Source organism: Strix uralensis, unplaced genomic scaffold (assembly GCF_047716275.1).
Source record: "Strix uralensis isolate ZFMK-TIS-50842 unplaced genomic scaffold, bStrUra1 scaffold_85, whole genome shotgun sequence".
Taxonomy (NCBI): domain Eukaryota; kingdom Metazoa; phylum Chordata; class Aves; order Strigiformes; family Strigidae; genus Strix; species Strix uralensis.
In genome coordinates this window covers 533,805-548,099 of record NW_027436735.1, presented here as the reverse complement: position 1 = coordinate 548,099, position 14,295 = coordinate 533,805, and positions in this window count along the sequence as shown.

Sequence of the window (14,295 nt, the reverse complement as noted above, 5' to 3'; positions counted from 1 at the left end):
CCAGATTTTATGTTGTCCTCGAGAACTTGCAGAGCACTGGGGAAAAGCAAGCAGAGAATTCCGTTCTAGCACGTTCTCTGTGCCTGGGAAACAGAAGTGTTCACATTGCTTCGCAGAATCGCTTTTGTGCAGAAAACAGTAACACTTGTTCAGACGACAGAAAGCACAGAGCACCAGATTTTATGTTGTCCTGGAGAGCTTGCAGAGCACTGGGGAAAGGCAGGCAGAGAATTCCCTGCTAGCACCTTCTATGTGACTGGGAAGCAGAAGTGTTCACATTGCTTCGCAGAATCACTTTTCTGCAGAAAACAGTAACACTTGTTCAGAACGAAAGAAAGCACAGAGCCCCAGATTTGCTGTTGTCCTGGAGAGCTTACAGAGCACTGGGGAAAAGCAGGCAGAGAATTCCCTGCTAGCACCTTCTCTGTGCCTGGGAAACAGAAGTCTTCACATTGCTTCGCAGAATCGCTTTTGTGCAGAAAACAGTAACACTTGTTCAGACGAAAGAAAGCACAGAGCCCCAGATTTTATGTTGTCCTGGAGAGCTTGCAGAGCACTGGGGAAAGGCAGGCAGAGAATTCCCTGCTAGCACCTTCTCTGTGCCTGGGAAGCAGAAGTGTTCACATTGCTTCGCAGAATCGCTTTTGTGCAGAAAACAGTAACACTTGTTCAGAACAAAAGAAAGCACAGAGCCCGAGATTCTATGTTGTCCTGGAGATCTTGCAGAGCACTGGGGAAAGGCAGGCAGAGAATTTCCTGCTAGCACCTTCTCTGTGCCTGGGAAACAGAAGTGTTCCCATTGCTTTGCAGAATCGCTTTTGTGCAGAAAACAGTAACACTTGTTCAGAACGAAAGAAAGCACAGAGCCCCAGATTTTATGTTGTCCTGGAGAGCTTGCAGAGCACTGGGGAAAGGCAGGCAGAGAATTTCCTGCTAGCACCTTCTCTGTGCCTGTTCACATTGCTTCGCAGAATCGCTTTTGTGCAGAAAACAGTAACACTTGTTCAGAACGAAAGAAAGCACAGAGCCCCAGATCTGCTGTTGTCCTGGAGAGCTTGCAGAGCACTGGGGAAAAGCAGGCAGAGAATTCCCTGCTAGCACGTTCTCGGTGCCTGGGAAACAGAAGTGTTCACATTCCTTCGCAGAATCGCTTTTGTGCAGAAAACAGTAACACTTGTTCAGAACGAAAGAAAGCACAGAGCCCCAGAATTTATGTTGTGCTGGAGAGCTTGCAGAGCACTGGGGAAAGGCAGGCAGAGAATTCCCTGCTAGCACCTTCTCTGTGCCTGTTCACATTCCTTCGCAGAATCGCTTTTGTGCAGAAAACAGTAACACTTGTTCAGAACGAAAGAAAGCACAGAGCCCCAGATTTTATGTTGTGCTGGAGAGCTTGCAGAGCACTGGGGAAAAGCAGGCAGAGAATTCCCTGCTAGCACCTTCTCTGTGCCTGGGAAACAGAAGTGTTCACATTCCTTCGCAGAATCGCTTTTGTGCAGAAAACAGTAACACTTGTTCAGAACGAAAGAAAGCACAGAGCCCCAGATTTTATGTTGTCCTCGAGAACTTGCAGAGCACTGGGGAAAAGCAAGCAGAGAATTCCCTGCTAGCACCTTCTCTGTGCCTGGGAAGCAGAAGTCTTCACATTGCTTCGCAGAATCGCTTTTGTGCAGAAAACAGTAACACTTGTTCAGAACGAAAGAAAGCACAGAGCCCCAGATTTGCTGTTGTCCTGGAGAGCTTACAGAGCACTGGGGAAAAGCAGGCAGAGAATTCCCTGCTAGCACCTTCTCTGTGCCTGGGAAACAGAAGTGTTCAGATTTCTTAGCAGTATCGCTTTTGTGCAGAAAACAGTACACTTGTTCAGAAGGAAAGAAAGCACAGAGCCCCATATTTTATGTTGTGCTGGAGAGCTTGCAGAGTACTGGGGAAAAGCAGGCAGAGAATTCCCTGCTAGCACCTTCTCTGTGCCTGGGAAACAGAAGTGTTCACATTGCTTCGCAGAATCGCTTTTGTGCAGAAAACAGTAACACTTGTTCAGAACGAAAGAAAGCACAGAGCCCCAGATTTTATGTTGTCCTGGAGAGCTTGCAGAGCACTGGGGAAAGGCAGGCAGAGAATTCCCTGCTAGCACCTTCTCTGTGCCTGGGAAGCAGAAGTCTTCACATTGCTTGGCAGAATCGCTTTTGTGCAGAAAACAGTAACACTTGTTCAGAACAAAAGAAAGCACAGAGCCCCAGATTTTATGTTGTCCTGGAGAGCTTACAGAGCACTGGGGAAAAGCAGGCAGAGAATTCCCTGCTAGCACCTTCTCTGTGCCTGGGAAACAGAAGTGTTCCCATTGCTTCGCAGAATCGCTTTTGTGCAGAAAACAGTAACACTTTTTCAGAACGAAAGAAAGCACAGAGCCCCAGATTTTATGTTGTCCTGGAGAGCTTGCAGAGCACTGGGGAAAGGCAGGCAGAGAATTTCCTGCTAGCACCTTCTCTGTGCCTGGGAAGCAGAAGTGTTCACATTGCTTGGCAGAATCGCTTTTGTGCAGAAAACAGTAACACTTGTTCAGAACGAAAGAAAGCACAGAGCCCCAGATTTGCTGTTGTCCTGGAGAGCTTGCAGAGTACTGGGGAAAAGCAGGCAGAGAATTCCCTGCTAGCACCTTCTCTGTGCCTGTTCACATTGCTTCGCAGAATCGCTTTTGTGCAGAAAACAGTAACACTTGTTCAGACGACAGAAAGCACAGAGCACCAGATTTTATGTTGTCCTGGAGAGCTTGCAGAGCACTGGGGAAAGGCAGGCAGAGAATTCCCTGCTAGCATCTTCTATGTGCATGGGAAGCAGAAGTGTTCACATTGCTTCGCAGAATCGCTTTTGTGCAGAAAGCAATAACACTTTTTCAGAACGAAAGAAAGCACAGAGCCCCAGATTTTATGTTGTCCTGGAGAGCTTGCAGAGCACTGGGGAAAAGCAAGCAGAGAATTCCCTGCTAGCACCTTCCCTGTGCCTGGGAAAGAGAAGTGTTCCCATTGCTTCGCAGAATCGCTTTTGTGCAGAAAACAGTAACACTTGTTCTGAACGAAAGAAAGCACAGAGCCGCAGATTTGCTGTTGTCCTGGAGAGCTTGCAGAGCACTGGGGAAAGGCAGGCAGAGAATTCCCTGCTAGCACCTTCTCTGTGCCTGGGAAGCAGAAGTGTTCACATTGCTTCGCAGAATCGCTTTTGTGCAGAAAACAGTAACACTTGTTCAGAACAAAAGAAAGCACAGAGCCCCAGATTCTATGTTGTCCTGGAGAGCTTGCAGAGCACTGGGGAAAGGCAGGCAGAGAATTCCCTGCTAGCACCTTCTCTGTGCCTGGGAAGCAGAAGTGTTCACATTGCTTCGCAGAATCGCTTTTGTGCAGAAAACAGTAACACTTGTTCAGAACAAAAGAAAGCACAGAGCCCCAGATTTTATGTTGTGCTGGAGAGCTTGCAGAGCACTCGGGAAAAGCAGGCAGAGAATTCCCTGCTAGCACCTTCTCTGTGCCTGGGAAGCAGAAGTCTTCACATTGCTTCGCAGAATCGCTTTTGTGCAGAAAACAATAACACTAGTTCAGAATGAAAGAAAGCACAGAGCCCCAGATTTTATGTTGTCCTCGAGAACTTGCAGAGCACTGGGGAAAAGCAAGCAGAGAATTCCGTTCTAGCACGTTCTCTGTGCCTGGGAAACAGAAGTGTTCACATTGCTTCGCAGAATCGCTTTTGTGCAGAAAACAGTAACACTTGTTCAGACGAAAGAAAGCACAGAGCACCAGATTTTATGTTGTCCTGGAGAGCTTGCAGAGCACTGGGGAAAGGCAGGCAGAGAATTCCCTGCTAGCACCTTCTCTGTGCCTGGGAAACAGAAGTGTTCACATTGCTTCGCAGAATCACTTTTGTGCAGAAAACAGTAACACTTTTTCAGAACGAAAGAAAGCACAGAGCCCCAGATTTGCTGTTGTCCTGGAGAGCTTACAGAGCACTGCGGAATAGCAGGCAGAGAATTCCCTGCTAGCACCTTCTCTGTGCCTGGGAAACAGAAGTCTTCACATTGCTTCGCAGAATCGCTTTTGTGCAGAAAACACTAACACTTGTTCAGAACGAAAGAAAGCACAGAGCCCCAGATTTGCTGTTGTCCTGGAGAGCTTGCAGAGCACTGGGGAAAGGCAGGCAGAGAATTCCCTGCTAGCACCTTCTCTGTGCCTGGGAAACAGAAGTGTTCACATTCCTTCGCAGAATCGCTTTTGTGCAGAAAACACTAACACTTGTTCAGAACAAAAGAAAGCACAGAGCCCCAGATTTTATGTTGTCCTGGAGAGCTTGCAGAGCACTGGGGAAAGGCAGGCAGAGAATTCCCTGCTAGCACCTTCTCTGTGCCTGTTCACATTCCTTCGCAGAATCGCTTTTGTGCAGAAAACAGTAACACTTGTTCAGAACGAAAGAAAGCACAGAGCCCCAGATTTTGTGTTGTCCTGGAGAGCTTGCAGAGCACTGGGGAAAAGCAGGCAGAGAATTCCCTGCTAGCACCTTCTCTGTGCCTGGGAAACAGAAGTGTTCACATTGCTTCGCAGAATCGCTTTTGTGCAGAAAACAGTAACACTTGTTCAGAACGAAAGAAAGCACAGAGCCCCAGATTTTATGTTGTCCTGGAGAGCTTGCAGAGCACTGGGGAAAGGCAGGCAGAGAATTCCCTGCTAGCACCTTCTCTGTGCCTGGGAAGCAGAAGTGTTCACATTGCTTCGCAGAATCGCTTTTGTGCAGAAAACACTAACACTTGTTCAGAACAAAAGAAAGCACAGAGCCCCAGATTCTATGTTGTCCTGGAGAGCTTGCAGAGCACTGGGGAAAGGCAGGCAGAGAATTCCCTGCTAGCACCTTCTCTGTGCCTGGGAAGCAGAAGTGTTCACATTGCTTCGCAGAATCGCTTTTGTGCAGAAAACAGTAACACTTGTTCAGAACAAAAGAAAGCACAGAGCCCCAGATTTTATGTTGTGCTGGAGAGCTTGCAGAGCACTCGGGAAAAGCAGGCAGAGAATTCCCTGCTAGCACCTTCTCTGTGCCTGGGAAGCAGAAGTCTTCACATTGCTTCGCAGAATCGCTTTTGTGCAGAAAACAATAACACTAGTTCAGAATGAAAGAAAGCACAGAGCCCCAGATTTTATGTTGTCCTCGAGAACTTGCAGAGCACTGGGGAAAAGCAAGCAGAGAATTCCGTTCTAGCACGTTCTCTGTGCCTGGGAAACAGAAGTGTTCACATTGCTTCGCAGAATCGCTTTTGTGCAGAAAACATTAACACTTGTTCAGAACGAAAGAAAGCACAGAGCCCCAGATTTTATGTTGTCCTGGAGAGCTTGCAGAGCACTGTGGAAAAGCAGGCAGAGAATTCCCTGCTAGCACCTTCTCTGTGCCTGGGAAAGAGAAGTGTTCCCATTGCTTCACAGAATCGCTTTTGTGCAGAAAACAGTAACACTTGTTCAGACGAAAGAAAGCACAGAGCCCCAGATTTTATGTTGTCCTGGAGAGCTTGCAGAGCACTGGGGAAAGGCAGGCAGAGAATTCCCTGCTAGCACCTTCTCTGTGCCTGTTCACATTCCTTCGCAGAATCGCTTTTGTGCAGAAAACAGTAACACTTGTTCAGAACGAAAGAAAGCACAGAGCCCCAGATTTTGTGTTGTCCTGGAGAGCTTGCAGAGCACTGGGGAAAAGCAGGCAGAGAATTCCCTGCTAGCACCTTCTCTGTGCCTGGGAAACAGAAGTGTTCACATTGCTTCGCAGAATCGCTTTTGTGCAGAAAACACTAACACTTGTTCAGAACAAAAGAAAGCACAGAGCCCCAGATTCTATGTTGTCCTGGAGAGCTTGCAGAGCACTGGGGAAAGGCAGGCAGAGAATTCCCTGCTAGCACCTTCTCTGTGCCTGGGAAGCAGAAGTGTTCACATTGCTTCGCAGAATCGCTTTTGTGCAGAAAACAGTAACACTTGTTCAGAACAAAAGAAAGCACAGAGCCCCAGATTTTATGTTGTCCTGGAGAGCTTGCAGAGCACTCGGGAAAAGCAGGCAGAGAATTCCCTGCTAGCACCTTCTCTGTGCCTGGGAAGCAGAAGTCTTCACATTGCTTCGCAGAATCGCTTTTGTGCAGAAAACAATAACACTAGTTCAGAATGAAAGAAAGCACAGAGCCCCAGATTTTATGTTGTCCTCGAGAACTTGCAGAGCACTGGGGAAAAGCAAGCAGAGAATTCCGTTCTAGCACGTTCTCTGTGCCTGGGAAACAGAAGTGTTCACATTGCTTCGCAGAATCGCTTTTGTGCAGAAAACAGTAACACTTGTTCAGACGAAAGAAAGCACAGAGCACCAGATTTTATGTTGTCCTGGAGAGCTTGCAGAGCACTGGGGAAAGGCAGGCAGAGAATTCCCTGCTAGCACCTTCTATGTGACTGGGAAGCAGAAGTGTTCACATTGCTTCGCAGAATCACTTTTCTGCAGAAAACAGTAACACTTGTTCAGAACGAAAGAAAGCACAGAGCCCCAGATTTGCTGTTGTCCTGGAGAGCTTACAGAGCACTGGGGAAAAGCAGGCAGAGAATTCCCTGCTAGCACCTTCTCTGTGCCTGGGAAACAGAAGTCTTCACATTGCTTCGCAGAATCGCTTTTGTGCAGAAAACACTAACACTTGTTCAGAACGAAAGAAAGCACAGAGCCCCAGATTTGCTGTTGTCCTGGAGAGCTTGCAGAGCACTGGGGAAAGGCAGGCAGAGAATTCCCTGCTAGCACCTTCTCTGTGCCTGGGAAACAGAAGTGTTCACATTCCTTCGCAGAATCGCTTTTGTGCAGAAAACACTAACACTTGTTCAGAACAAAAGAAAGCACAGAGCCCCAGATTTTATGTTGTCCTGGAGAGCTTGCAGAGCACTGGGGAAAGGCAGGCAGAGAATTCCCTGCTAGCACCTTCTCTGTGCCTGTTCACATTCCTTCGCAGAATCGCTTTTGTGCAGAAAACAGTAACACTTGTTCAGAACGAAAGAAAGCACAGAGCCCCAGATTTTGTGTTGTCCTGGAGAGCTTGCAGAGCACTGGGGAAAGGCAGGCAGAGAATTCCCTGCTAGCACCTTCTCTGTGCCTGGGAAGCAGAAGTGTTCACATTGCTTCGCAGAATCGCTTTTGTGCAGAAAACACTAACACTTGTTCAGAACAAAAGAAAGCACAGAGCCCCAGATTCTATGTTGTCCTGGAGAGCTTGCAGAGCACTGGGGAAAGGCAGGCAGAGAATTCCCTGCTAGCACCTTCTCTGTGCCTGGGAAGCAGAAGTCTTCACATTGCTTCGCAGAATCGCTTTTGTGCAGAAAACAATAACACTAGTTCAGAATGAAAGAAAGCACAGAGCCCCAGATTTTATGTTGTCCTCGAGAACTTGCAGAGCACTGGGGAAAAGCAAGCAGAGAATTCCGTTCTAGCACGTTCTCTGTGCCTGTTCACATTGCTTCGCAGAATCGCTTTTGTGCAGAAAACAGTAACACTTGTTCAGAACGAAAGAAAGCACAGAGCCCCAGATCTGCTGTTGTCCTGGAGAGCTTGCAGAGCACTGGGGAAAAGCAGGCAGAGAATTCCCTGCTAGCACGTTCTCGGTGCCTGGGAAACAGAAGTGTTCACATTCCTTCGCAGAATCGCTTTTGTGCAGAAAACAGTAACACTTGTTCAGAACGAAAGAAAGCACAGAGCCCCAGAATTTATGTTGTGCTGGAGAGCTTGCAGAGCACTGGGGAAAGGCAGGCAGAGAATTCCCTGCTAGCACCTTCTCTGTGCCTGTTCACATTCCTTCGCAGAATCGCTTTTGTGCAGAAAACAGTAACACTTGTTCAGAACGAAAGAAAGCACAGAGCCCCAGATTTTATGTTGTGCTGGAGAGCTTGCAGAGCACTGGGGAAAAGCAGGCAGAGAATTCCCTGCTAGCACCTTCTCTGTGCCTGGGAAACAGAAGTGTTCACATTCCTTCGCAGAATCGCTTTTGTGCAGAAAACAGTAACACTTGTTCAGAACGAAAGAAAGCACAGAGCCCCAGATTTTATGTTGTCCTCGAGAACTTGCAGAGCACTGGGGAAAAGCAAGCAGAGAATTCCCTGCTAGCACCTTCTCTGTGCCTGGGAAGCAGAAGTCTTCACATTGCTTCGCAGAATCGCTTTTGTGCAGAAAACAGTAACACTTGTTCAGAACGAAAGAAAGCACAGAGCCCCAGATTTGCTGTTGTCCTGGAGAGCTTACAGAGCACTGGGGAAAAGCAGGCAGAGAATTCCCTGCTAGCACCTTCTCTGTGCCTGGGAAACAGAAGTGTTCAGATTTCTTAGCAGTATCGCTTTTGTGCAGAAAACAGTACACTTGTTCAGAAGGAAAGAAAGCACAGAGCCCCAGATTTTATGTTGTCCTGGAGAGCTTGCAGAGCACTGGGGAAAGGCAGGCAGAGAATTCCCTGCTAGCACCTTCTCTGTGCCTGGGAAGCAGAAGTGTTCACATTGCTTCGCAGAATCGCTTTTGTGCAGAAACCAATAACACTTTTTCAGAACGAAAGAAAGCACAGAGCCCCAGATTTTATGTTGTCCTGGAGAGCTTGCAGAGCACTGGGGAAAGGCAGGCAGAGAATTTCCTGCTAGCACCTTCTCTGTGCCTGGGAAGCAGAAGTGTTCACATTGCTTGGCAGAATCGCTTTTGTGCAGAAAACAGTAACACTTGTTCAGAACGAAAGAAAGCACAGAGCCCCAGATTTGCTGTTGTCCTGGAGAGCTTGCAGAGTACTGGGGAAAAGCAGGCAGAGAATTCCCTGCTAGCACCTTCTCTGTGCCTGTTCACATTGCTTCGCAGAATCGCTTTTGTGCAGAAAACAGTAACACTTGTTCAGACGACAGAAAGCACAGAGCCCCAGATTTTATGTTGTCCTGGAGAGCTTGCAGAGCACTGGGGAAAAGCAGGCAGAGAATTCCCTGCTAGCACGTTCTCGGTGCCTGGGAAACAGAAGTGTTCACATTGCTTCGCAGAATCGCTTTTGTGCAGAAAGCAATAACACTTTTTCAGAACGAAAGAAAGCACAGAGCCCCAGATTTTATGTTGTCCTGGAGAGCTTGCAGAGCACTGGGGAAAAGCAAGCAGAGAATTCCCTGCTAGCACCTTCCCTGTGCCTGGGAAAGAGAAGTGTTCCCATTGCTTCGCAGAATCGCTTTTGTGCAGAAAACAGTAACACTTGTTCTGAACGAAAGAAAGCACAGAGCCGCAGATTTGCTGTTGTCCTGGAGAGCTTGCAGAGCACTGGGGAAAAGCAAGCAGAGAATTCCGTTCTAGCACGTTCTCTGTGCCTGGGAAACAGAAGTGTTCACATTGCTTCGCAGAATCGCTTTTGTGCAGAAAACATTAACACTTGTTCAGAACGAAAGAAAGCACAGAGCCCCAGATTTTATGTTGTCCTGGAGAGCTTGCAGAGCACTGGGGAAAGGCAGGCAGAGAATTTCCTGCTAGCACCTTCTCTGTGCCTGGGAAACAGAAGTGTTCCCATTGCTTCGCAGAATCGCTTTTGTGCAGAAAACAGTAACACTTGTTCAGAACAAAAGAAAGCACAGAGCCCCAGATTTTATGTTGTCCTGGAGAGCTTGCAGAGCACTGGGGAAAGGCAGGCAGAGAATTTCCTGCTAGCACCTTCTCTGTGCCTGTTCACATTGCTTCGCAGAATCGCTTTTGTGCAGAAAACAGTAACACTTGTTCAGAACGAAAGAAAGCACAGAGCCCCAGATCTGCTGTTGTCCTGGAGAGCTTGCAGAGCACTGGGGAAAAGCAGGCAGAGAATTCCCTGCTAGCACGTTCTCGGTGCCTGGGAAACAGAAGTGTTCACATTCCTTCGCAGAATCGCTTTTGTGCAGAAAACAGTAACACTTGTTCAGAACGAAAGAAAGCACAGAGCCCCAGAATTTATGTTGTGCTGGAGAGCTTGCAGAGCACTGGGGAAAGGCAGGCAGAGAATTCCCTGCTAGCACCTTCTCTGTGCCTGTTCACATTCCTTCGCAGAATCGCTTTTGTGCAGAAAACAGTAACACTTGTTCAGAACGAAAGAAAGCACAGAGCCCCAGATTTTATGTTGTGCTGGAGAGCTTGCAGAGCACTGGGGAAAAGCAGGCAGAGAATTCCCTGCTAGCACCTTCTCTGTGCCTGGGAAACAGAAGTGTTCACATTCCTTCGCAGAATCGCTTTTGTGCAGAAAACAGTAACACTTGTTCAGAACGAAAGAAAGCACAGAGCCCCAGATTTTATGTTGTCCTCGAGAACTTGCAGAGCACTGGGGAAAAGCAAGCAGAGAATTCCCTGCTAGCACCTTCTCTGTGCCTGGGAAGCAGAAGTCTTCACATTGCTTCGCAGAATCGCTTTTGTGCAGAAAACAGTAACACTTGTTCAGAACGAAAGAAAGCACAGAGCCCCAGATTTGCTGTTGTCCTGGAGAGCTTACAGAGCACTGGGGAAAAGCAGGCAGAGAATTCCCTGCTAGCACCTTCTCTGTGCCTGGGAAACAGAAGTGTTCAGATTTCTTAGCAGTATCGCTTTTGTGCAGAAAACAGTACACTTGTTCAGAAGGAAAGAAAGCACAGAGCCCCAGATTTTATGTTGTCCTGGAGAGCTTGCAGAGCACTGGGGAAAGGCAGGCAGAGAATTCCCTGCTAGCACCTTCTCTGTGCCTGGGAAGCAGAAGTGTTCACATTGCTTCGCAGAATCGCTTTTGTGCAGAAAACAGTAACACTTGTTCAGAACGAAAGAAAGCACAGAGCACCAGATTTTATGTTGTCCTGGAGAGCTTGCAGAGCACTGGGGAAAGGCAGGCAGAGAATTCCCTGCTAGCACCTTCTCTGTGCCTGGGAAGCAGAAGTCTTCACATTGCTTGGCAGAATCGCTTTTGTGCAGAAAACAGTAACACTTGTTCAGAACAAAAGAAAGCACAGAGCCCCAGATTTTATGTTGTCCTGGAGAGCTTACAGAGCACTGGGGAAAAGCAGGCAGAGAATTCCCTGCTAGCACCTTCTCTGTGCCTGGGAAACAGAAGTGTTCCCATTGCTTCGCAGAATCGCTTTTGTGCAGAAAACAGTAACACTTTTTCAGAACGAAAGAAAGCACAGAGCCCCAGATTTTATGTTGTCCTGGAGAGCTTGCAGAGCACTGGGGAAAGGCAGGCAGAGAATTTCCTGCTAGCACCTTCTCTGTGCCTGGGAAGCAGAAGTGTTCACATTGCTTGGCAGAATCGCTTTTGTGCAGAAAACAGTAACACTTGTTCAGACGAAAGAAAGCACAGAGCCCCAGATTTGCTGTTGTCCTGGAGAGCTTGCAGAGTACTGGGGAAAAGCAGGCAGAGAATTCCCTGCTAGCACCTTCTCTGTGCCTGTTCACATTGCTTCGCAGAATCGCTTTTGTGCAGAAAACAGTAACACTTGTTCAGACGACAGAAAGCACAGAGCCCCAGATTTTATGTTGTCCTGGAGAGCTTGCAGAGCACTGGGGAAAGGCAGGCAGAGAATTCCCTGCTAGCATCTTCTATGTGCCTGGGAAGCAGAAGTGTTCACATTGCTTCGCAGAATCGCTTTTGTGCAGAAAGCAATAACACTTTTTCAGAACGAAAGAAAGCACAGAGCCCCAGATTTTATGTTGTCCTGGAGAGCTTGCAGAGCACTGGGGAAAAGCAAGCAGAGAATTCCCTGCTAGCACCTTCCCTGTGCCTGGGAAAGAGAAGTGTTCCCATTGCTTCGCAGAATCGCTTTTGTGCAGAAAACAGTAACACTTGTTCTGAACGAAAGAAAGCACAGAGCCGCAGATTTGCTGTTGTCCTGGAGAGCTTGCAGAGCACTGGGGAAAGGCAGGCAGAGAATTCCCTGCTAGCACCTTCTCTGTGCCTGGGAAGCAGAAGTGTTCACATTGCTTCGCAGAATCGCTTTTGTGCAGAAAACACTAACACTTGTTCAGAACAAAAGAAAGCACAGAGCCCCAGATTCTATGTTGTCCTGGAGAGCTTGCAGAGCACTGGGGAAAGGCAGGCAGAGAATTCCCTGCTAGCACCTTCTCTGTGCCTGGGAAGCAGAAGTGTTCACATTGCTTCGCAGAATCGCTTTTGTGCAGAAAACAGTAACACTTGTTCAGAACAAAAGAAAGCACAGAGCCCCAGATTTTATGTTGTGCTGGAGAGCTTGCAGAGCACTCGGGAAAAGCAGGCAGAGAATTCCCTGCTAGCACCTTCTCTGTGCCTGGGAAGCAGAAGTCTTCACATTGCTTCGCAGAATCACTTTTGTGCAGAAAACAATAACACTAGTTCAGAATGAAAGAAAGCACAGAGCCCCAGATTTTATGTTGTCCTCGAGAACTTGCAGAGCACTGGGGAAAAGCAAGCAGAGAATTCCGTTCTAGCACGTTCTCTGTGCCTGGGAAACAGAAGTGTTCACATTGCTTCGCAGAATCGCTTTTGTGCAGAAAACAGTAACACTTGTTCAGACGAAAGAAAGCACAGAGCCCCAGATTTTATGTTGTCCTGGAGAGCTTACAGAGCACTGGGGAAAAGCAGGCAGAGAATTCCCTGCTAGCACCTTCTCTGTGCCTGGGAAGCAGAAGTGTTCACATTGCTTCGCAGAATCGCTTTTGTGCAGAAAACAGTAACACTTGTTCAGACGAAAGAAAGCACAGAGCCCCAGATTTTATGTTGTCCTGGAGAGCTTGCAGAGCACTGGGGAAAGGCAGGCAGAGAATTCCCTGCTAGCACCTTCTCTGTGCCTGGGAAGCAGAAGTGTTCACATTGCTTCGCAGAATCGCTTTTGTGCAGAAAACAGTAACACTTGTTCAGAACAAAAGAAAGCACAGAGCCCGAGATTCTATGTTGTCCTGGAGATCTTGCAGAGCACTGGGGAAAGGCAGGCAGAGAATTTCCTGCTAGCACCTTCTCTGTGCCTGGGAAACAGAAGTGTTCCCATTGCTTCGCAGAATCGCTTTTGTGCAGAAAACAGTAACACTTGTTCAGAACGAAAGAAAGCACAGAGCCCCAGATTTTATGTTGTCCTGGAGAGCTTGCAGAGCACTGGGGAAAGGCAGGCAGAGAATTTCCTGCTAGCACCTTCTCTGTGCCTGTTCACATTGCTTCGCAGAATCGCTTTTGTGCAGAAAACAGTAACACTTGTTCAGAACGAAAGAAAGCACAGAGCCCCAGATCTGCTGTTGTCCTGGAGAGCTTGCAGAGCACTGGGGAAAAGCAGGCAGAGAATTCCCTGCTAGCACGTTCTCGGTGCCTGGGAAACAGAAGTGTTCACATTCCTTCGCAGAATCGCTTTTGTGCAGAAAACAGTAACACTTGTTCAGAACGAAAGAAAGCACAGAGCCCCAGAATTTATGTTGTGCTGGAGAGCTTGCAGAGCACTGGGGAAAGGCAGGCAGAGAATTCCCTGCTAGCACCTTCTCTGTGCCTGTTCACATTCCTTCGCAGAATCGCTTTTGTGCAGAAAACAGTAACACTTGTTCAGAACGAAAGAAAGCACAGAGCCCCAGATTTTATGTTGTGCTGGAGAGCTTGCAGAGCACTGGGGAAAAGCAGGCAGAGAATTCCCTGCTAGCACCTTCTCTGTGCCTGGGAAACAGAAGTGTTCACATTCCTTCGCAGAATCGCTTTTGTGCAGAAAACAGTAACACTTGTTCAGAACGAAAGAAAGCACAGAGCCCCAGATTTTATGTTGTCCTCGAGAACTTGCAGAGCACTGGGGAAAAGCAAGCAGAGAATTCCCTGCTAGCACCTTCTCTGTGCCTGGGAAGCAGAAGTCTTCACATTGCTTCGCAGAATCGCTTTTGTGCAGAAAACAGTAACACTTGTTCAGAACGAAAGAAAGCACAGAGCCCCAGATTTGCTGTTGTCCTGGAGAGCTTACAGAGCACTGGGGAAAAGCAGGCAGAGAATTCCCTGCTAGCACCTTCTCTGTGCCTGGGAAACAGAAGTGTTCAGATTTCTTAGCAGTATCGCTTTTGTGCAGAAAACAGTACACTTGTTCAGAAGGAAAGAAAGCACAGAGCCCCATATTTTATGTTGTGCTGGAGAGCTTGCAGAGTACTGGGGAAAAGCAGGCAGAGAATTCCCTGCTAGCACCTTCTCTGTGCCTGGGAAACAGAAGTGTTCACATTGCTTCGCAGAATCGCTTTTGTGCAGAAAACAGTAACACTTGTTCAGAACGAAAGAAAGCACAGAGCCCCAGATTTTATGTTGTCCTGGAGAGCTTGCAGAGCACTGGGGAAAGGCAG